Source organism: Mercenaria mercenaria, chromosome 11 (assembly GCF_021730395.1).
Source record: "Mercenaria mercenaria strain notata chromosome 11, MADL_Memer_1, whole genome shotgun sequence".
Classification (NCBI taxonomy): domain Eukaryota; kingdom Metazoa; phylum Mollusca; class Bivalvia; order Venerida; family Veneridae; genus Mercenaria; species Mercenaria mercenaria.
The window spans coordinates 22,856,236-22,881,975 of NC_069371.1; the positions used below are offsets into that span (position 1 = coordinate 22,856,236).

At 34.0% G+C, this 25,740-nt stretch overlaps 1 protein-coding gene across 2 annotated transcripts in view; it reads left to right on the forward strand.

Annotated features, from left to right (window-relative positions):
- Window positions 1–824: 824 nt before the first annotated feature.
- LOC123532271 (secretin receptor-like) overlaps window positions 825–25,740 on the forward strand; it is a 388,099-nt gene continuing 363,183 nt past the window's right edge. The window contains exon 1 of one of the 2 annotated variants that reach the window (XM_053518737.1): window positions 825–1,118. The gene's annotated coding sequence lies outside the window, so the exon portion shown is untranslated. The remainder of the gene's footprint in view (window positions 1,119–25,740) is intronic. The other variant, XM_053518735.1, reaches the window with a different exon arrangement.

Consider the following 25,740-nt stretch of genomic DNA (forward strand, 5'->3'; position numbering starts at 1 on the left):
TGTTTTAACACATCTATTGTCTACCAGGCTCGGCCACCAACCAATCCCTCGAGATTCTGCAGATGTTATAACACGAAACAACATGCGTTACCCCTACAAAATATTCCTGGGTAGCAGAGCTGTACAGTCCCATTTGATGCCACAACGTAGATAGACTAATTTGAACGTAAAATATATCATGTCAAAAGTTTTTAAGCAATACATAAATGAACAGGTTAGCTTTGGTTCCGCTGCAAAATGTTTAAGTCAAAGCATGAACACTTTTTAATTTGTCGGGTTTAACTGCAAAAGCTGATGACAACAAAGGTGTGGGGGATATGGACTAGGTTATTTTGAGAGTTATATGCCCTCAGTAATAATATAAAAACAAGTAAAATCGCATTTATACTGTATATCAAATACTTTTGGAAATGTGTATATTACTTGTCAGTAATATTCAAACAAAGGAAGGATAATCCGGATTATTTTTATGTGTTTCAAATAATTTTTCTGGAACATTACTGAGTGTATTAGTTAAACGTTATTATGTCGATGTATATATGACAAATGTTCCCCATTAACGCTTGACTCCTCGTTCATATCTATAGATCATTTTCACAATTGTTTCCAAAAAAGACTTTTAAGTATTTGGCAAACGCTAAAATTAATGTGTTTAGTGTTCCATATCTTATTTGTTATAGAAAATGATATTTTGTTGATTTATTTCTCGAAAAGAACCCGAAATAACTGTGATTTAAGGAAACGCAAATACGCCTTTCTTCTGCTGCAATAAGAAATTGTGCTTCAGGTATTTATGAATGTAAAAGAATATTGCTTTTTCTACTATTGGCTCTCGCGTCACATCAGATATTCTCATTAATGCATATATCTAGCAGAACCAAGGCTTTAGTGTTTTGAATGGCTTATTTGAATAACTAAATTAACGGGATGTATCATATTAAAGTCATTGCATCTTATAGACTTGTGTTAGTCATACCTTATTTTAGTGAAGGTTGAATTAGAGTGAACAGTTTATTAAATCAGGGGGATCGTGCCAGGAAGACATTCAATCGCTGATAGTAAATAAAACTGCTGATCGTTGGATACCTTCTAGCTTTGTGAGAATGGTTAACTAAATGGTAAGTGTATAAATTATGCATCTGATTTTGAATGCGTTACTACATTTTGAAATGCTTGTATTTGCAGTTGAATAGTTGTAAGAAAGAAACCACCAATTTCATTGCGTATATCGGAGTTACGAGATGCAGGCCAGTGCATTTCTATCTTGTCTGAACACCTTAACTCAAACATATTTTTTGATATTATTGTTATCCTTTCTTTCATTTGTTTTCTTTTTTGAATAAATCTAGCTCTACGCTACAAGCTTTGTAGTCCAACCATTTTGGCATATTAGGCATTATTTTACTAGTAATGGATCTTTGTATCTGTTATAAAGTCATCCATTGTCTTCTTTTGTAAATTGTCTTTAGCCGTGGAATCGATGGTTTCCTTTTAATTCCAATATCTTTTACTTCTTGTATATGATTGATGGATTTTTCAATAATCGACTGAAGTTTTAATTTCAGTGTAAGATATCAATAAATGCTTTTTAAATTTTTGTTTGCTAAAAGTTTGAAAGAATATATTTGTATTTTGAAAGTGTGTATCTTGGAAGGTTTTAACTTTAAGATTCTCAACAGATAAAATATTAATGATGTGACATTATATTTTACATTGAATGGTCTTTATTTTCCTTACAAACACGCTCTACAATCACTTTTCCGTTATCTGGTAAGTGATTTTGAGTATTTTTCCAAATATATAGAAGCAGATATATTTTCTGAATAATATAACAAAGATACAAACCTCCAAAAATTTAAGCCAACATTTTAAGACTTATACGCCTTCTCTAGGGAAAACTGATATAAATATTTCGTCGAATTCGACGACCTTTGTTTTGAAATTAATGTTAATTCTTAGCTTTTATTAAATTAAAAACGATTACTGATTTTGTTAGGTATTCCAGACGTCATGATGTAACGTCGATCCGGCATTATAAACGTAAAGATATGTGTCATTGACAACTCGCGTCTTTATTTCATAAAAAAGCACGTAACGTCAAGTATATTAACATTAATCTTGACGTAGAAACATGAACAGATATCTAGGGCACCAACCGCTTTCTGTTTTAGCAGATTTGATAGAACAAGCAAAGATAGGATGGTGATATACTTCATTAAAGTAACATTTTTTTCTCGTTGAGAAAATATATTAAAGTGTTTTTCTTTTACAAATTGCCATATTTAATATCTTGTTAATTTTTTTTCATGAGTTTCCGAAAACACATAGATATCAAGTTATCAATCTTTACAGCATCCAGATAGAACAGCTAAACAGGTCCGCCTACGTTAAATTGTAATTCGCCTTCCGATGAAAATAAAACTCCAATATAAAACACATCAATTGTGATGTTTATCGACAAAAACCGAGTCACTTTTTTTTAAAAATATTGTTGACTATTGTGAATATTTTTCTAGATTAATTTTTGTGTATGTGAGCGTGTGTGTATCTGTGAATGTCATGTGTAATTTCGCAGAAAATTACACAAAAGTATTATTGAACCAATGTTGCAAAAATATCAACCTACGAAAATGAACATATCTGTCTGTATCCAAAACAGTGTTACATCTTCAGTTGAAGGTTATAATAACATAGAGAGCTTAGTTATTAAATTAAAACGAATGTTTGTTTTGTTAAAATGGCAAATTATGATATTTGTAAAGTGGACTAAGTTGCGTTTCACTAAAGTACACATACGTTTGTTGAAAACGGATTTGCAGTCCGCCTAACAGACTATAAATATATCAATACTATTTCCTCCGAAATAAACACTATTCTGCTAGGTCTAAATAGACAAATGAAGTATATACTAGCTGACAAATTATTTCATACAGTTTATAGTAATTGAAAAGTAGATTTTGGCATCCTCAAACAGGTCTGAAACACGTATAATTCGTTACATTTCATCATACTTGCTTTCATTAACGATGCTTTGGTTTTAATTAAAAAATCAGGACATAAACTCATGTTAATTATTATCATCTTTGAGATAATAATATGTTCTTATTAAATTAATCTTAATCATATATTCTATGTAAAAGAACAAGTTGAAGAGTCAAACTGCAAACCCTGAGCCGCCAATACAGCACTCCACATTGAAATCGGGGCCTGTGTATATGTATTCCCGTGCACGCGGCAACCGAAACAGTGTTTATCATAGCTCAGCTAAACCACCCATTTTCTTGAAACAAACATGGGTTTGTTGACACGATAATGAAAAATAGCATTCTAATGTTAAGATCTTTTTTATTTGCTTTTTTATCGTAATTATTATAATTATAAGAAAATAAGTGCTTTTGCTCAATTTTTTCTTAGATATATAACGCTTCCCTAAAATGTCTTAATTTGTCCTACATAATAAGACTTACTATGTCCTTTTTCAGAATTACATTTTAGTAAAAAAATAATACATTTTGACATTTTTGTAAGTACATTGTTTGGTAGTTTAAATGCTATTCTTCTAATAGTTATCTTTCGTATTGAAATTAGTTAAATATAGTTCTCTTCCTTTTTTAAAGGTTCTATTTAGTTTAATTGATAAGAATACCTGTTTTAGTGTTTTTATCGGTTTCGCTAGTACACTAATTAAGCTGAATATGAAATATGCGCAGCTTTTTAAATCTCTTTTTGTTCCTTTTCTTGCCTTTAATGTTATTTCGTATTTTCATTGATACATGTATATTAAATTTAACGCTGTATAACGTGTTAATATTTTCTGTATTTGTACATACATTCAAATCTTCAATATTGGAGGCAAAATAAAGATCGACCTATCAACGATATTCCTGTAGCGAAATATTCTATGAACCAAAACGCACAGTACTTCAGATGGATTTTCATGAGTTTTCGCTACAACATTAATCTAGTATCTATAACTTTACGCTAGCGATTGTATGAAATAGAAAATGATAATAGATGCTTAAAGTATCCTAATACCGGTTGGGTTGTCATTGTATCTTTTTTTCCGCTACCTGTTACAAGAGCACTTTGCAAGCCACGGACCAGGCCATATGAGGAAGCAGGGCACACAACCCCTTCTTACGAAAACATTTCTGATGTAAACTTTGCCAATTTTTAATTTTGACATACCCATGTAGAGGTAATATATTACACATCGAATGTTTCAAACCAACAGTTGGATGGCGATTTCACGTCGTTATTTAGCAATTTATTTCTGGAGCAAAACAGTAGCTCGTTTAAAGTGATATTTAATTTGCAAATGCAAAACATACAATTTAAGACGTTTGTGAATGTGAATATTTTATGTAATTTACTGTTTTTTTGTACTGAAGTAGCAGATAATTAGTTTCCTTATTTCGAAAATGTATGCGTGATGAACGCATTCAACAAAAAATATTGCTCTAATCGTCTATGTTAATTGTTTGGACCAATAATATTTTAAAGGGATATTAAGGTGTTTTCATAAAATATATCCAACCTGTAAGCGGTTAATAAACAAAACAGTTAACAATAATTCAGTAATTGAAAACACTTTTGATTTTCAAAACTCCATATTGAAGTACGTGAAGTAGCTAATCTGAATGAATGATTCATTTGTCCCTAAAAAGATTCTTTATGTGGAGTCAAAGGCAGGCATGCGACACTGGCACAAAGCAATGCATCTTGACATCAGAGATGCATCAAGTGGTCTTGATGGATTGACTGTTGGGGTATTAAGTTACTCCGAATTAACAAATTATTTAATATTTAATCAGTTATTTCTTTAAACCTGTGATAGCCAATAGGGAAAGAATCTTCGTAGTTTTTATTTGCTGATAATGTATATTTCCACTAACATTGAGCTGGCTTACTATTATAGCTGATCGAAAGTAAACAATTTCTTTTATGACATGCACTGCAATAAAGCAAAGGATAATAAATTGCAAATTGTATGCAGTTTATTAGTTATGAGTCGTAGGGTCGGTTGGTGCCATCTTAGGGGGATTACTTCTCATAGTATTTTTGGCAAGGCATACAACCATAGAGTTATACAATATGTGATAGCATTGTATAAGCGGATATCATCCTGTTTAGGTGCCTACCCTTAGAGACACGTTTTGGATATTTGCCAAGTAAGGGATAAGACATTCTTACTCAAACTGACATCATTTTAGTATCAGTTACATTCAAATGTATGTAACTTTTAACTTAATAAAAAGTACTCAGCGTGCTTAAAATGAAGAGTGTCATTGGTGATACTTATAGAACAGTATCTATAGCCAGTACGATGATTCATACAAATTTTAGAAAAATATCAGATTGTCAGATTATTGATACAAGATAAGAAACATTTAATTTATTAATTTGTCTAACAATGTTATTGTTTGTGTATATATATGTGGCCAATAAAGTTATCATCCCCCTATCTCCGCCCCCTCAACTAAATGCTTTTCTATGTCAAGATGTTTTACTTGTTGATAATTTCCAGAATCAATCAAAGGTAAATGATAGTAAATGATATTCATATATAGGATTAATGTTTGTCCGTATAGTTCCTAAACAGATAAAAACTTTCATCGATTTAAAAACTCAATAATGCATGAATGAAGAAAACAAATATCCTTATCTTGACGAATGTGTCAAAGATGACAATGACATACAGTGTCAACCTGTAGGGCAAACACTTTCAGAATTGAAAACAAAAACAACAAATATTGGTGTTGCATAAGAATAAAGGTCATTATCTAAATACAATGTGTTGCTGGTATACACTCATGAGCTTTAAAAACGCCTCATTCAAATATTTCGATATTTATGAATATAAATGCCAAAATTTACAATAATCATTTTGGACATGGCAATCTTCCACTAACCATGCAAAAGCCTCGCAATTTATACCACAAAGGTACCATAGGCTACCATTCCATACCTATATGGTCCCACTCAACATAAGCGGAGACCCGCTTGCCATACCTTGCCGCGCCTTGCCGGCGACACCTTTGTTCTACACTGGTGCACCCCTCCCCCATAGTGTTATATCAAGAATAATTTTTATTTTATATGTATGCAACAGATATGATTTATACACATTGCAGTTCATTAAATGTTCTATACCATGCCGGAGAAGTTTATTAAGTCGAAGTCGTTTCAAAACCTTCAAGTAAACTTTTGCTACAGACCAAAATTAATGAAGATCCATTTTGCAGCTCATGAGAAGAAGTTATTAGACATTTGCGAATTAAGTCTACGTGGACTGTGAACGCCTAAGACGATCGATTTTTCAAGGGGACCGTCTCAACATGATTATTTTAATTTATGTGTGGTAGGAAAACATTCCTATAATGATGGTAAGTTCTGATGTAACCGCACAGGATATGATTTTGATTTGTCTGTACGTCCGTCTGTTCGCCAGAGAAATGTTTTGTTATACATATCGAAAAAAGTATTTGATCTACCGTCATAACACTTTCCTGAAATGTTCTTCAATATTCTAAGTTGCGCATCTGCGACAAAGTTGAAAAGATGAGCTAGTCTGATCGCAATGTATCCGTATTCCATCGTCGTCGTCGTCCGACATGACAAAAATTCTAAACTGGGTCAGCTGGGATCAAAATGTAGGTCAGCAGGTAAAACATTGCGAAAACTGTAGAAAACGTAATATCTTGCGTCTCCATTCCTTTGTTGTTATTATACGCCCGAAGGGACATATTTTGTTATACCCCAGGTGTTCACCTGACCGTCTGTCTGTCTGTCTGTGCGTCCGTCTCCGTTAGCAATTTCGTGTCGACTCCGCTCTTTAACTCGTGAACCCCTTGAAGGATTTCAAAAAAACTTGATACAAATGTTCTCCACATCAAGACTACGTGCTGAGCGCCTGTATCAGATGGCTCGCTTTAAGGTCAAGGTCACACTTAGGGGTCAAGGCCATATGACTTTGTTTCGTGTCCGCTCTGTAACTCTTGATCTGTTTGAAGGATTTTAAAGAAACATTGCACAAATGTTCACCACATTGAGACGACATGCAGAACGCATGACTCGCTTCAAGGTCAAGGTCACACTTAGGGGTCAAAGGTCACATGACTTTGTTTTCTGTTTATGTTGCTTTGCATTGCGGTGCTCTTGTTTCTATTTGACAGGTCCCTTTTTTTTATTGAATTACTTCCCTTTTATGTTACTATAAATAGGTTATTTTGTCACTTTTTTATTATTGGCCGCAGGGAAAAACACTTTTCTGTGGTACAACATGGATGGTACCTGCAATGTCAAGATGTATTTTGACATACCTGTACCTGGTAATGATTTTTAGTGGACTTAAGTGTTTTTCGGGGAATTTCTTCCCTTTGTTGTCCTTTTCCTTTGGGCTTCAACAGTAAAGCTCTTTAAATTTTGCTCCCATCCTCCGATATACCGTATAGCGGGTTAATTCTGCGGGCAAAATATTTTGCGGGTTTGTCTTTAAATGTGCCTAATTTTTTTCTGCGTTTTTTAATTCTGCGACCTTCGAGAAAAGCAGGAATTAGTTTTTGCGGTTTGCATAAACCGGAAGTAAATTCTGTGCATGGGAAAAAGCTACCGCATTTACTACGTCATAATTAACGGCTCAAATGGATATCGTTCCCGTCAGTTATGTCTTGGTGGCAGTATCCAGGTCGGAATCTAGGACAGTGAAGTTGGCGCAGCTGATATATGTTTAAATCTGATTTCTTTTCAGTATCGTGCATGATCAAAAATCAGAGTTAAAAATATTAAATACTGTAGGTCTAGTACCGGTAATTCATTTTGAAAGACATTTTCATAAAAATGTAAATACCGCTGGTAGAAAAATTGAAGATTTATGCACAAATATATACAAATGCAAAATCGAGTACATAGTCCGTTCACAGTCCATTCAGTTACAACAGTTTCAACACACATCAATAACTTCTTGAACCTAGAGTGTTTTATAATATACACTTGTAAAGATTGCACGCCCGAAACGTTAACCATTCATTCGTGGACAATATTTTGATACAATAACAAAAAAGCAATCAACCACGGTCGATACGGTGTGAATAACTTGACAGCAGACGAAAAACTCGTGAGATAAAGATAACGGGTCGTTATATTAAGCGAAATATCAAACTTTATTTATGCGTCAAAAATTCTGCTGATAGTTTAAAGGTCCACAACTAACACCCGAACGAGTATTATATGAAAACCAGAGTTTGTAGCTGAGACTTCCTATTTACTGAAAATATCTGACCAAGAGGTCATTAATATATTCCAGAATAACCAACAAATATACAAAAAAAGATTGCCAATTTCAAACCGAAAGTATGGTTTCCGACTGCTTACAAACACGTCGCGCATCTCCGGATTTTTTCGGAAGAATCATCCAAAACGAGACTGTAATTTATAAATAGATGCAACATATATTATATGCCCAAACGATAACATGATTTTTACAATCTTAGCATAGGGAGTTCACCATTCTTGTAACTCACAAAAACTTAATGAAAATCATTCTTATGATACAGGTAATATACAGTTATACTATGAAATTTTGGCCCTTCCCGAATAAAAGTGTTTTCACAACTTCGTCTGCAAATCTTTTCAGTTAATATCTTTTCAGCACAGTTTTAAGAATATAATTGAATAACAATCTTACACTGTAGAAACAAAATGCGATTGATATTTACCTACATACACTGATTTATGTACATATGGCTACATTAATTCAATAAAATTTTAGACATTAAACACTTTGTTTTAGCCTAATATATGTCACTGTCAATTTGAAACTAAAAATGTGTACATTTCATAATTTGCATGCAAATCGTGTATAACTACCATCATGGAAATATAGTTATTTTGTCGCGCGTCTTTAAACGGATATTCGTTTGAATTAATTTTAAAATCACGTGATCCCGAAGAATTTCCGACCGATTACGGAAAAGTTATAAACACGAAAGTAGGACAAAATGACCACCCATGTCAGTCAAAGAAAATACAGAAACAATCATTTGTTTCTCTGTACTTACGTTGATTTCAAGGGAATATTGCACGGCTATCGTAATGTTTAGTAGTATATTTCAAAATGTGTAGTCTTGTTTTAAGATTTATGTCTATTCATTTGTCTTTATTTTGCACCTTTAAATGTAGAGATGGTACCTAAGGCTACGTATTCAACGACAACGACAACAACAACAAATCAAGTGCAAAACTGAAGCGCATACCACTTATCTCACGCTAGCAATATTTTAGCATAGCACCGTACAGTAAATACTGGAACCTTTGACAGCGAAACCGGCTTCGTTATTTTGATGGATTAGCTTTAGAAAGGTGATTGTCATTTCTTTTTAACTAACACCACCATTTTATTTATACTAAAGAACGTCTGCATTATATTAGCAGAAGTTTATGTAACGGCAGATTCCGCACGCCTTGGTCAATATGCAAATTAGTTACATTTGTAAACACAAGGTGCGTGTCATAAAAAGTGAAATAACTTCTTTCGGCACAGTTTTTGGTATGGTTTTGGTGTGACCATCAGATAGAATATACATTTTTATATCGCTCTGTTTTTAACTCATACATTTTGAAGCCTTGATTATTCTTGGCAAACGAATTTTGTAAAATGTTGAGTGATTCGATGTCGTAAAATTTTTATAGTCTATTTATATTTTTTTCTCACGAGTAATGTTTTCTTTCCTATGATCATACAGTACCTGTAAATTGTTGGCAGTAATGAATACAAATAACTGTCTTTGAATTATTTCGTTCGAAAATGAAAGATAATGCTCAACTGTTTTGTTTGACTATGATTATTCATAGATCTTGAATCAAACTATATTTTGGGAAACACATCCGAATCTATGCGTACTTTGTTCACATAACTAAATAGTCCTAGAAGAGTTATCTGTCACTGGCTTCACTTTTCCAAGTAGGACATTTTTTTTCGGATTCAATATTGCCTTTCAGCATGAAAAATGAAGTACGAAAGTTAAACTATTATATAATTGAGGTACTCCGGTATTAAGTTTTCAAAAGAAAATAATATCGGATGCAATTTGAAATTTTAGGTACCATCTCTATTAAATGTGCGGAATTTATTTCTGCGTGACAGCCTCGACCCGCAGATTTAGCAGAAATAAAAACCCACAGAATTAACCCACTATACAGTAACGCTTCGGGCGTATATTGCCCCGCTTGGCGGAGCACTTGTTATTTCTGTAACAGCCGCGTTAAAGACTTTGTATTCGTATAACTTTATTGTTTTAATTTGTCAGACGGAAGGACAGACAAATCCAAATCTTGTACTGTGTGGTTACATAATAAGCCAGAACTTACCATCATTATAGGAATGTTTTCCTACCACACATAAATTAAAATAATCATATTGAGACGGTCCCCTTGAAAAATCGATCGTCTAAGGTGTTCACAGTCCACATGGAATTAATTCGCAAATGTCTATTTAAAGGTTATTTCTGTTTTAGCTCAAGTGACCCCTAAAAGAAGCCAAGTGCCCCCATTTAAAAAAAAAACTTGGCAGACTTTTTGTTTTGTCTTGTTGGATTCAACGAAGCCCCGACACAAATATAGGTCATATGACGACTTTCCAGCTTTGATGGTGGACGAGTGCCCAAGATGCCCCGCCGTCTGTTATTTCATCACGGGCTGGTACCTAGGTAAAACCACCGACTATTTCTTTTTCAGATATCCACTGTTAATATATATATACATATATATAATATCAGCTGTTGAAACACATTTTCACTGTTGCTTTATCAAACGGATCACTATCACATATGAGAATATTTCATTCGTTTTGTAAAGTTGTGGAGTAGTTTAATCATAAATCGCAATTAAAACAGAACTAGTGAAATAGATTCTGTGTTAAAACCAATTTCCTAATGTATATCTTACCCTGCATAAAACACACATAAAAACTATTTTGAACATGGATAGGTTTCTACTTGTTACTCTTGCCTTCTGATGTTACAGTACAAGCTAATGTTACATTATTAATAAAATTAATTTTAAAAAGAACACATGAAATAATATTTTATAACCATCTTACAGAATAATTGTAGAAATTAATATTTTATTTTCGGCACGACATACTGATATGACAATGTATAACAAAGTTAACAGCAGACATAAAAAAACTATACAACCACAATCGAATTATTGTGTTACGTCTAAAAAGTGCAGTCTGCACATTAAAATCAGTCTACTAACGTAGGAAATTAACTTAGAAATCAGTTAGTTGAGAAAATCAATTGTTTATGGAAATTGTAATGAGCAAGTAGCCTGGCTAAACTCGTTTTGTTGAACTGATTTTTTCCCATAAATGTACGCATCAGTATATATATCAAACTGTATTCAATCTGAATAAAAAATAACATGGAAGCATACAAATGAGTAATCATCAACGTTAAAAGTACCGAAAACAGTTCATAATGTTGAATTACAAACTGCTTTATATGCTTTTGAAAAAGTAACATTTCCTCTGTTGTACGTTGCATTGTTGTATTTTACCTCTGGCAGGCAGCGTCTACATGATACTATCTCAAGAAAATTAAAAGCAAAATACTGAAGTCAAACAGCAGAAAAGATCAAGGAATGACATTTGAAAACAAAAACATCATATTTTACTTTAAAACAAAACACAAGAATGCACTTAATGCTAAGAAGATTTTATAGAAAATTCACTGATCATTTAGGGATCTAAAGAAAACTAGAAACATTTGTTTAATAAAATTGCACGCTTCAGGAAAAAAAATCATTCGCCATAATGTTTACCGTTTAGTGTATGATAGAAGCTTGCCACTTCAAACTGATTAACTAAATTCTTACACAGATCACATATTTTCTTTCAATTTTATATTCAAACCTCGAATCACACCGGTTCCCAAGTTGCTCAGATAACTAAGTGATGTCCTGCTAATCATTCAAAAGTCTATTAATGTAATTTAATTGAGTCAGCAATGAAAGAAGGTACTACTGTTAAACATGTGCAATGCCTATGAACATGCGGTGCAGACATAAATCACGTTGCACAATGTTAGGTTTCCATAATAAAAACCTGTGACATAACATCCTTAACGTAGACAAGAAATAGTAGATCTGAATTAAATTTATGAGATGTAAGAGTAAGTACCTTTATTGCGGTGCTTGTAAATAGCTTTAAAATACGCAATGTCAGTACCAATTTATTGGCTAGACCGTTCGGCAAGTTACCAGAGACCATACATTTGACATTTAAACGGAGTACTGCCAATGTCCTTTCCCACAGATATATGAGACATCTTGTCGTAAAGACGGTTCATAGCAGCGCATCGAAACCATTACATGATTCTTCAGTATGAACATTATCATTGTTAAACATAATTACGTTACATTCTTTCTTTACGATTCGTTTCATTGTCAATATTGAGAATATAACCTGATGTAAAAAAAAAAAAACATTGTCTTTTAATGAGTTTCAATGTTTTAGTTTCTGAGTCGCCAGGCGTGTGTTTTCCTTGACATTTTGTCATGTTTCATTGCCTCTTCCAACCTAGAGTTAGATGGGGAAGTTGGCATTTACTTGCGGAGAACAGTAAGTACTGTTGCAGAATCGAGGAACACTAATCAGGCTAACTGTCCGCCGTTTTATGACTGAAAAAGAAATACCACAGACGGCTTCCTCACATTACATTATTTACAGCCAGTGTGAGGAATAAAACCACGGAAGAGATTTGGAAGATATTTTAAGCCCACTCGGCAATTGATTATTCATCATCTTTTTTAAGTAACTGCAAATAAATTATCCTGAAAAAAAGAAATTCTTTCGGTAAAAACACGAGGAATAATTGACATTTGTCTTTGCCCGATATATGTTAATTTTATATTTGAAGTTTTTTCTTCTTGTTGTTTTTGCTTCAAAGTACACCCAATTGAAGATGCTCTATAACTTTGTTTGTGATGATTATTGATTGTCACGATTATCCTTTTTCTAAACGAACTTTTATCATTATGTCAAATATCTCGGTCAGAACTACACAATAGTGATATATTTTGTAAATAACCATACAAGGCAAATTAGATTATTTATTTAACCTTAGATGGCATATAAAGAATTATAATAAATTGATTGAAATATGTATAGAATTTGCAAATGTATTGGTCTGAAAAGGTTGCTGGTCATAGAAATGGTGTTTTATAAAAATTTAACAGATTTTGACAGACTGCTTTACATGGTTGTAATATTGCTTCTAAATCAGAGGGTAATACATTTCTAATGTGTGTCTGTTAGGTTATAGTTCTATTATGATTATGCCACTGACATTTACTACCTTCGTTGTTGACCCGTTAGGTTTTCTATTCTGTATAATTATTAGTCCCCTACTGGTTGAAAACCAGTTTAGGGGACTAAAGGAATGCGCTTTTCCGTCTGTTCGTCATTCCGTCCGTCCGTCCGCAATTTCGTGTCCGGTCCATAACTCTGTCATTCAATGGGGATTTTAATATTACTTGGCACAAATGTTCCACATGATGAGACAACGTGTTGTGCGCAAAACCCGGACCTCTGGCTCAAGGGTCATGGTCACACTTGGAGATCAAAGGTTAATAGGACTTTTTCCTATGATGAGACGTGTCATGCGCAAAATCCGGACCCCTGTCTCAAAGGTCAAGGTCACAATTGGAGATAAAATGTTAACACTGCATGAAAACGGTGTGTTTCGTGTCCGGTCCATAACTCTGTCATTCATCGAGGGATTTTAATATTACTTGGCAAAAATATTCCCCATGATAAGACAACATGTCATGCGCAAAACCTGGACACCTGGCTTAAAGGTCAAGATCACAATTGGAGGTCAAAGGTCAACAGTTTTTTCCAGCCTTGTCCATAACTTTGTCATCCATCAAGGGATTACAATATTACTTGGCGTAAATGTTCCCATGATGAGATTACGTGTCATGCTCAACACCCAGAACCCTAGCTTAAAGGTCAAGGTAACATTTGGCGATCGAAGGTCAATAAGATTTCGTTCCTGCCCGGTCTATAACTTTGTCATGCAAAACAGGATTTGAATATCGGTTGTCACAAATATTCCCCAAGATGAGACAACGTGTCATTCGCAAAATCCGGGCCCGCCAAAGTCAAAGTCAAAGGCAAAAAGGGTTTATTTCCTGTTCAGTCTGTAACTCAACAATCCTTAAAGGGATTTTAATATTACTTGGCACAAATATGCTCCACCATGAGACGGAGTGTCATGCGCAAGACCCAGGTCCCTATGTCTAAGGTCAAGGTCAAACTTAGAGGCCAAATCTCAGATACAAGAATGACTTTGTCCGGACCATTTCTTCTTCATGCATGGAGGGATTTTGATGTAACTTGGCACAAATGTTCATCACCATGAGACGGATTATCATGCGCAAGAACCAGGTCCCTTGGTCTAAGGTCAAGGTCAAACTAAGAGGTCAAAGGTCAAATTAAACAATGACTTTGTCCGGAGCATTTCTTCTTCATTCATGGAGGGATTTTGATATAACTTGGAACAAATGTTCACCACCATGAGGCACCCTTGTTTTTAGAATTACTTCCCTTTTTTATTACTTTAAATAGCTAATATTGTAACTTTTTTATTACTGACCGTAGGGAAAAATCGAGACAACTTTGCTGTGGTACATCATGCATGGTACATCCAATTGTTAGGTGTATTTTGACCTATCTGTACCTGGCAAAGAGTTTTATGTGGACTTTTATTATATAGATTTTTTTTAGGATGAACTTCACTTTGTTGTTACTATTGTTACTATAAATAACTTATATTAAAACCTTTTATAATAGACCAAAAAAATCCATATAAAAACACAGGTGCAAGTATAAAGAAATGTGCAATTATGGACGTATATTGTGACATTCTGGCACATTTGTTTATATTTATAGATGTTATGAAACAATCAAAAACTGTTTGTATATGCAAAAGTGTTTTGTTATAACATATAACATTAGATACACTGCTTGTTTGTGACAGGATACGGGATATACGCTGTCGAGGAAATCCATATCAGGCGAGAGCGAAGCCGACTACCTTTTACATCCTCGCTGTAATTGACATAATTTTTATATTCATAAAGCTACTTACAATTACAGTGCAGACTGGAATCCTGCTACCTTCTCTGGTAATCATGCTTTGATTATAGTTGAATGTGTTGATTAACACCAGCCATAAAATGTAAAATGAACTGTATTTTGACTGAATTACAAAACACAGAAGCTCATGTATACTGGTTTTGAAAAACTTGTATGTTCCATCCTGACAAAACATCATCAGATTACACGATGTCAGAAATGTCTTAAAACTTCGGCTTTCGTCCTGTTTCCTGTTAATTCCTTTATCTTGCAGGTAGACTAGATGATCCTACAGCAAACTACTGTCTTACAAATGTGTTAATTCCTTTGCTTAACGATGATTTAACTCAAACAACATTTCAACTTGGCAATCGCCGCCGTCCCATACAGAGTTACTGTTCTCTATTGCCACTAGCTTCACGAACCTAATTTAGATAGGTAAAAATAGAACGGCAAAAAAAAAAAAAAAACACTAAATTTTTTATCTCGGAAACGATATCTATAGCTGGAGCTTATAATCTGACTTCATTCAGTTACGCTATCGATGCGGCAGTCATTTTGTTTTTAATCAAGATTCTATATCTAAAATGTAATAACAGGATATGGAATATATCCTATCTCCACGTGACGTCTATTGACCAATAGAAATGCAAGAATCGTGTAGGAGGCAAGATAAAGTACAATATTGTTTATACATCATTGACATATATCAGTTCAGTATGTTATGCTGCAGTAGAGAAAATTAGGTGCCTTCCAGTTGGGGTCTTTGAATTGCATGGCAATACTTCATTCACTACATCATCTGATAGGAACAATGTTAGTTTACACTGATACGTACATTTGGAACACGGTATAGGTTTTTGCAGACTATTAACTAGCTTAAATTGCCCAGTGTTTTGTATTACTGACCTTTCGAAGTCGATGCCTAATTACATGTATGCTTCTTTGTTTGTTTAGTCTGCATTATTAGTATGCATTAAATTGATATGTGTTTGAGTTGCATATTTGCCATGCATACAACTCTGCATACACTCTTGTCAGGGCGTTAACTTATGTGGTAATGGCGTTTTCTTGTTGGTAATTGTCCTTGTTATAATATGTTGTTTGTTAAAATGCAAAAGGACATACTCTTGAAAGAAATCCCACTAACGTCTTGTTTCGTTGATTAAGGTGTCGTTCATTGTTTTTCTTTAATTAAATTATTCGTGATCTGTTCATTTGTTCGTTGTGGCTTGTGTTATTATAGTTTTACTATTCATTTTCATTTGATTTTGCTGTTGAACTTCTTTTGTTTACAACGGTAAATAATGGATTGGATTTAAACTAAGTACTTACTGATTCAAAAATATTTTATACCACCAGATACTAGTATCTGGGGACTATACTGGATTCCGCTCCGTCCGTTGGGCCGTCCATCTGTCCGAGCTCATATTTGCATACTCAGGTGGCTATGGGAACAATAGGTAACTGTACTTTTTCTTTGATATCATTCATTCAGTAAGGCTTTTATGTTGTTATTTTTCTTTTACGTTGGATAAAGAACAATACAGAGAACAAAGGAGTAGCCACATAATTACCCATATGTAGGAACGTCCGTCCGTCCGTCTGTAGATGGAATTTGTCCGCGCTATTTCTCAGAAAATATTTGCCAGATTTCCATCAAACCTTGTAATTATTATCAGTACCAAGCTTAGTTGTGCATGTGCGAAGCAGGTTCCATTTGGATGATTTTTCACCTAGTTGTGTTCCTTTATCATTTTTTTCTTTATATGTATATGGAAAAAAAATTTCCGCGCTATTTCTCGGTCCTTGCCAGACTTTTATCAAACTTCGTAATTATCATTGGTACCAAGTCAAGTTGTGCATATGCAAACCACGTACAAAGTTGTGTCCCTTTATTAATTTTTTCTTCATATGTATATGGAAAAGAAAACAACAGTTCGCGCTATTTCTCAGTCATTGCATACCAGACTTTTATCAAACCTTGTTATTATTATCATCGATACCAAGTGTTGTTGTGCATTTGCGAAGCTCATTCCATTTGAATGATTTTTCACGAAGTTATGGCCGTTTATTTGTTTCAAAAATAAAATGAGTTACATTGAAATCATTTCACTAATTTTCTAACATAATTCATATGCTGTTAAGTATAACTAGTTGATGGCCCTTAGTGTTACTTGGTCCTTTTACCATGACCTTCACCTACTGACCTACTTTCTTTTTTTAAGGTACAGCAATGAAAGTTCGAGACCTTATACAGTTTTGCACACAGATCCCAAGACTTGACTTTCAATGACTGTATAGAAACTGTTGACCTACGTTCTTAATGCATTGATATTTAGACAATATTTCGAACAGATCTCCACTTGGATGATTTTTCACAAAGTTATCGCCCTTTATTATTGCTTTCATTTATTTAGGTACTTTCAAAATGCAGTGTAAACACAACAATGTACAATTTTTGTGCATCTTTGTACATTTTCTCCCTGTACAAAATACAAATGCAGTGAATCATATTTTCAGTACCCATGTTCCTCTGACAATAAGCTGCTATCTGGGGTTATTCATCACCATTAGTGATTTTTCTGCAGTATCTTCCGCCATAGTTACGATTGTCTTTTATATTGAAGCTAAACCTTCTTTATAAAGCAAGCATTTGTAAATGTCATCAAGATTTTTCCGTATCAGTCTAAACCTGATAAATATCTTCAATAAATATCGCTTCCTTAAAAAACGCGACCAGGCAATGAAATCATTATTCAGACGAAGACAATAAGAAGAATGAATTTAAATATCAGTGTCGAATGATGACCGATGACTTCATGTCTTGATATATTTATAGAAATTGCATTCCTTGTTTAACTGACATGCCTTGTTTGCTTCAAATAGTTATTTTGTACACATAGTTATACATTGATTGTAAGAACACAAAATGAAAATAATTTTAAACAAATCTAAAGTCGATAACTCTTAAATATTTGAATAGGAATGAAACTACTGCCCTTTCAATGTAAATTTATATGAAATGTCAGCCTAACATACGCATGTACCCAATGCTTTAGAACATCAGGAGAAACAATATTGTGGGTCCGATGAAATAAGCCAGAAAACACATTTTTAACAATGCCTTGGAGTATCTCCTGTTTCCTTGGAGTCTATCTCCTGTTTATGTCGAAAGCAATTTACAGATAATGTATTAACCTAAACTGCCATATGAAGTATGTAGAAACCTAAACTGCCAAACTTGAACTGAGTTCAAAATGTTTGAAATGTTACAAAGCTCTTAGGGCTAGTAATTTATGAAGACAGGTTGATAGATAGTCATATCAGTATAAAATTTAATAGTATAGAAGTCAGGAGGTTTGAAGGTCGTCAGCAATGCGGCGACAATCTCACTTTTTTCAGATCACTGAATATGTGAATTTATTTTTGACTTTACTTGCATCTACTTTCCCTGAAATTGCTGGTGCACCTGATAAAATGCAATACATAAATAAGTGTTTGTTTAGTATGATATAACTTTTAACTAATGAGTCAGACATATAAACGTGTTTATCTTGCAATTTAGTTTTATGTCAGGGAAACAGGTGGTAATAGAGATTTTCATACTTTTTACAGATGTATGTGGTAGATTTGCCCGTAGCAGTTGAATAAGAATGATAACTTACTTTGAAAAATGCATTTTGACGAATGTACATTTTCAGTTAGGTGGCACGTTACGGATAACAAATGGTAAGGGCAAATAAATTTCAGCAATGGCATATGTGTCAGTGATAAATAAAAAGAAGATTTTTAAAATGTCTCCTTTGTGTAGTAGGGGAGACATAATATTGTCTGTCAGTCTGTTTGTCTGTCAAAAGTTAATCAGAGCAATTCAGTCGACCCCACCGGGCAGATTTACATCTGACTTCACAAAAGTTACCATTGTGAAGCCTAGCTGTGCATATCGTCGGCATTTTCCCGGTTGGTGACTTTTAGCGGAGTTATGGCGAATGATTCGTCATATATTATGACGTTTTGGTCACTTCCCTTATATAACTTGACGGATTTATAACAAACCTTACAGGTGTGGACAGTGCAAAGCCTAATTGTGCGTATTGGTAGCATGTTCTCACTAAGTGATTTCTTAGTGGCGTTATGATTGATTTTGGCATTTTATAATGTCTGCCTATTAGCGGCGGGAGACATAATGTCTGCCTGGTAATACGTTGTTCATAAAAGGTTAAGCTCTAGATAACATAGAATTGTTAAATGCACTGTGCACACATAAACTAGAAATAAATTTAAATTCATATATTTTAGTTAATGCCAGTATGCTGTCATATATTTACATGCATATTTAGTTTGTATGAAATGTGATAAGAGCATATACAGACTGGCTCACTCAATTTAGACCACTCAATAATTAAATCGGTAAGCAGTAAGTGATTTCAAACCTTCCAACCAAAACCGTTATGTGGATCACATATGGCTGCCTGAGAGGTTTTTACAAAGTCAATTGTCTCGCATTAGTTTAATTAGGGCGCTGGTCATCTTAACCAGTAGACCTGTGGTCTACCAAATATGGTTATTGTTTGGCTGTTACATATTCACCTTACTTTCAAACCAATAAATGTAATTATCTTACAAACTGTAATGACATCAAATGCTTTATGGAATTGTCAGAAATTTATTTCACATAAAACAAATATTGAAAATGATAATACTTGACATTTCTGTAGAAATGAGCGAAGTGTAATTACTGTTTATAAATTGTTCGCATGTTCTTTATTTCGTTTTCGTAGCCTTAGAATCAAGATAAACATTTTATTTTCTAAAATCAGATGTTGAAGGATTGCGATGGGCATCACACGCAACGGCATAATTTGTTATTGATTATATTTCCATTGCAGATGATACGTCATGGTACGAAGAATGTTTTTCTATTATATAAGTTTGTGGCTGATCTAAAACCTTGATACTTGTGTGTCTATATTTATTTTGGAAGGTTTCCATTTTGTTACAGCGAGGCTTTTATCTGGTTAAGTGTTGGTATGTATGCAAGCCCTTTCCAGACTTCTTTTACGAATCGCAGCACTATATAATTTCATAAATATTTCCATGTCAATGTAGCGTTTCAAAAATGCATGATAATATGATTGCATTGTTGTAACACCTTTAAATATTTACTTGCTGTTTAGCGTCAGTGCCTCACTATTTTTAAGGTTTTTATAGAGTCAATCATTTTATTATGTTAAGTGCATTTGAATACTCATCTTAAAGAAAAAATGTTTTCTTGGTTTAGTTATATAATATGTGCAGTTACATCTTCATGATTCATGTCATAAGGTATCTTGGCATCAAAGAAAATGGACGGATATAAAATCAATGTTTTTCTTTTTTTTTCTGTAGATCGCTTGTTGTCTTTATTTTTTATAACACATAATTAACTATACATACAATTAGCTTACTGGCATAGATAAGAGAGTCATATGATGAAGTCTGTATAATACTGCTCGTAAATTTTATGAAATCACGTGTGTTAAGTCGATTTGTTCTCTATGTCCTTCGAGAATTTCCTCTGCAATTTAATCAATAAAAAGGCTTTTGGATAAAACATATGTGCATGTTACTAATTCAGTTGCAACAATAACAATTCCAAACCAATGTGATCCTAATATCCAATAAACTGCCAGGACTATAAAGACATGCACAGCTAGCAAAAATCGACATTTTTGTATTTTGAAGTATGCACCATTAATAAAAATCAATGTGAGAGAAGGAAACTATAAGCCTGCATATGTCAAATATAAATTTAGGTTTAGTAATTTTCTTTTGGGTAAAAATACATGGTTGGTTTTTAAGTACGTATGTAGGCTTCCGCACAATTCAAAAACGGCATATGAAAATGACATTTTGCATTTTCAACCTCATCGCATACGCACATTGAACTGTTCAAAATATTTGTTCATTGAGCGAGCGAACTACAATGAGTTATAAGTTTTTCATGAATATTTTGGTGCATCAATACATCAGAAAACAGCCGTTTTTAATATGCTTTTAGCGAAATAATTCATTTGGTCTAATGATAGTTGTTTGAAGCCAGTTATTATTGATGGCAGAAACTGTAAGCAAAGAGTTGAGTTGATTGTGACAACTCAAGTTTCAGGAAGCACTGGCATTTCTATGATTGCATACGAATATTATTTTTCATTTTGTGGAAGAGGAGTTTTTGTTTTTGCAAGGCCTTTTTTTGCCTTCATCTAGTGCTTGACAGAAAGCATAATTTCATATATTATTCGTAAAAGACTGGTTGGTGTATGAGGCATTATGAGCAAGGAAAATTGTTATACAACTCTACGAGGGAGTAAATGGAGAAAATTTGTTTTAACAACACCTTAGACTCAATAGCTTTTATTCAAATAGTACAGACTATTGTGTACATTTGCGAATATAACCTAACATTGATTAATCTTAAACTGAAATAATAAATGATTCATTTCATTTATATATGCTCATTCAACTATATTTATATTGAGGCTCATCCTATTAATTGCGATTATATTCTGATTTGTTTCTAATTCTCAGAAAATCCCACATAATATTCATTCCATGCGGGATATTAATAAACACAAATTCTGAAACTTTATAAATTGATTATACAAGCTCAAATGCTTCTCATTTTGTCATCTCTGAAGACATTAGTCAGGTTTAGGTAAAATTAGAAAAACTTTAAATTTGAAAGCAACCATTGCCTACTGTTAGGTAAAAATTTAAAAATTAATATTTAATTTAAGCGTTAACTAATTCTGAAGGCGCAGTTTACATTTGCATTGATATGTTACCTTAAATTATTCTTTACTGTTATCTGAAGATGCTTTTAGTATGTCATTTTTATATCTGTAGCTGTTCAACAGTTCGAGCTGAAAGCTTTACAATAAAGCTCCATGTATGTTTGTCACATTGTCAGAAAACATGAACTAGAAGTAAATGAGCTACGATATGCTTTCAAATTTCACGCACAACCCTACTATTCAAACTACAACATAACAGTTGTTATTGGAATATGAAATGAATATTCAATTTATTGTTTGTTGTCTTTGTATTCTGTTTGACTGTCTCGTTGAATATTGTATCATATAAAATTATTACCGTATTTATGTCTACCGATTCGCGAGGCTGACTTTGGAACATGGCAGGGGTAAGAGTGAGGTTAGTGCACCATAAACCGGTTTAGGCTCCCCAGTGGTGGTTTTACCACTGTCCGTTCCAAGGCGGTGCCCCACTGTGTTCCTCATTCCCTTATTTGCTTGTTTTGTCCTTATTTGTTTGCTTTGCGTGTGTGTGTGTGTGTGTGTGTGTGTGTGTGTGTGTGTGTGCGTGTGTGTGTGTGTGTTTTTGTGTGTGTGTTGATCGCGTGCTGGGTTTGCGTTTGGGGAGGCTTTTTGCGTTTTATGAACGTGGCTTTCCCTGTTGGATATTCTTCCTTGTTTTTATTTACTGAAGAAAATGCATTTACAAAAACTACAATTTAAAGCAAATATTTGTAAAAAATTGAAATTGTTGAATATTGAGAACCAAAGTTAAACAAAAAGAACATGCACAAATAAAAGAACAAATGTCGCCCAATGGTGGCTGATTTCTGCTAATTTTCAGACATCTGTTATAAAACGTAGAGTTAACTTTTTCTGAAACCAGTGGCATAGGGTTTTAGAAGCATTTTTCCTTCTATTCGAACGAACCGTCAATTCAGAAATTATTTATATTCACTAAAGATCTGAGATTATAAAACAATGCAATAATATGTCAGATGTCAGTATCGTTTTAACAATACAAAGTGTATGTATAACAGACCCGGTTCCAGAAATATTTCATTGGGTGCGGTGAGCGGCAACAGTTAAAGAATGAAGGCGGCATCGGCGAGCCGAGTGGGGTTAGGTACGGAAGCGGGTAACCCCCAATGTTAGGTAGGTCAGGGCGTGTCCGCCTGGAAATGTTTGAAATATATGAATAAAATGGTGGCCCCTGCTGCATTTTTTGAGTCCAAAGTTTGAGGTACGGGGGTTAAACCCCTCCTGACAATGGAATCACAGGGTCTCTCCCTTGTCATTTTTGAAATATAGGTATAATGGTGGTCTCTATTGCATTTGTGTCCAGAATATGAGGTACCTGAGGGGGTAAGATGGTATGCCCAAGGACATTTTTGAAATTAAGGAAAGCAATGGTGGATTCTGGTGCATTTTGGGTCTAAATTGTGAGAAAATATTACTTTTATATTCGACCTTCGTCTGTCGATATATTTTTATGTAACAAAAAGGTATTCGGTCGAAATATACATCGAACAATTTTAATTCTTAAGGTCAAATTTTCTAGCATGCAGTTATGTTGTGTATTTGTTGTGTTTTCATGTTGTCGTGTCGGCGGGGAGAAAACACGACAACACGAAAACTCGACAAATACCTAATTTGTCAAATCGACAATTTGAAACTCGACAAATAAAGGGCGCCAACACGATGTTTTTATACCCGCCAACACGAAAACTCGACGAATAAATTGGTAGTATTGGCGCCCTCTAAACGTCGAGTTTTCGCGTAAAAAATGTGTCGTGATTTCGCCCCACCGTCACGAAAACACGAAAACTCGACAAATTAAGTTTTGTCGAGTTTTCATATTGTGTTTTCACCCCGCCAACACGCCAACACGAAATGGCAGAAATCAGCCACCATTATCGTCCAATATAACAAAAAAGAAAATGTTGCAGGTTCGGTTCCATTTCAGATCAGTGGTAATTGTATATTTGACCAAATAGGGGCCTCCGTGGCCGAGTGGTTAAGGTCGCTGACTTTAAATCACTTGCCCCTCATCGATGTGGGTTCGAGTCTCACTCGGGGCGTTGAATTCTTCATGTGAGGAAGCCATCCAGCTAGCTTACAGAAGGTCGGTGGTTCTACCCAGGTGCCCACTCGTGATGAAATAATGCACGGAGGGGCACCTGAGGGTCTTCCTCCACCATCAAAGCTGGTACGTCGTCATATGACCTATAATTGTGTCGGTGCGACGTTAAACCCAACAAAATAAATAAATAATATTTGACCAAACATAATGATTTCTATAATTTGATTACAATAGTTTATACCATTTATTTACTTAGTCTTGAACTGACTATGTCGAACCGAGTTGTCTTATTTTTTTCCGTTGTTGTGTTCTATACTTTTAAAGGATTTTCTTATAGACTTAGTTATTATATTCATTTTAAAGCATTCTTGTCCCATATTGATTACTTATGTTTTCAAAGAATTCATATGGTTACACACCGGTTTTAGGAAGTTTAAACTTTCTCATACGCAGGATTAGGGAACAGACATTTGGAAAGCAAGTTCACTAAGTTGTAAGAACAAGAATTTATCTATTAAATTTCGGGTTCTACTTGTCGTGTCCATCCATTGACAAGGAGTTCATAACCGTATCAGTGACGTAGTAAAAAGGAGTTTGGATAGCAGCGATAGCGACCAGGGTCTGATTCCGGTCCGAGCTTAGATCCCGAGTTCACCGCTGGGAGATTATTTAAATGTTTATTGTGTCAAGCAGTGTCCGCTAGACAGGTTTGCGGGTCGGTAAATATACTACCTGCCATTGGTTCGGCTGATATGAATTGTTCTGTCTAGTCTAGAATAAGACATATAGCACGTTAAGAGTTGAAACAAAAAAAAGCAACTTTTTTTACACATTTTCTGCTTTCGAATTTGTCATGACATTTGATCTTATGTAAATTCAGCGTAGCCCATTTCAGTTTCAATTTTAATCAGTATATCGTTTTTTCCCTATTTCCTAATGCAACTGATAGATTATGTGTATTTTTGTATTTAACGTGTTTTATTTTAATTATGTATAGTGTTCCCTTTTGCATAATCTACTTCTTTCTAATAAATAATTCAACTCAATTTGGGTAAATTTAAAATTCTTTTGTGTCTGGTGTGTATCATTTAAAACATAGGAATCAGATATTTATTTCGGCAGTAAACATTATGTAAACAGTGCTGTTAATGTGTTAAATAGTCTATGATTTTAAAATGAATATAGTGGTACAAACAAAAATGTAAGATATTTGTCGTAACTACTACTTTATTTGTATTTGAAATAAAATATCAGGAAACTGGTCATATTAACTGTATGAGAAAGAATAAGTTTCTTGTCAGTAAAATAAATGGTTTATTTTTGTGACGAAGTACTGACAGAATTATGAGGATCGGAAAATGATTATATTTTTAACATTATATTTTTCACTGTGTACAGTAACAGTATCACAAAAATATTGGGTCGATGAGCTTGTCGGTTCCAAAGAGGTTCTAATCTAATTCGTGTATAATTACTTTAGGTAATCCTTAATAACGTTATTTTGTCGAATACAAATGGTTGTAGAAACATTCATGTACCCCTCATTTCATTGTATTGGAAAAGGGCTGGTAGTTTTGCTGCATAAACAGTATTTTGTTTATAATATTTACTCTTTTTAGCTCACTTGTCACGGGTGAGCTTTAGTGATCGCCCGTCGTCCGTCCGTCCGTCCACAATTTCTTGTGAACACGATAGAGACCACATTTTGCAATCAATTTTAATCA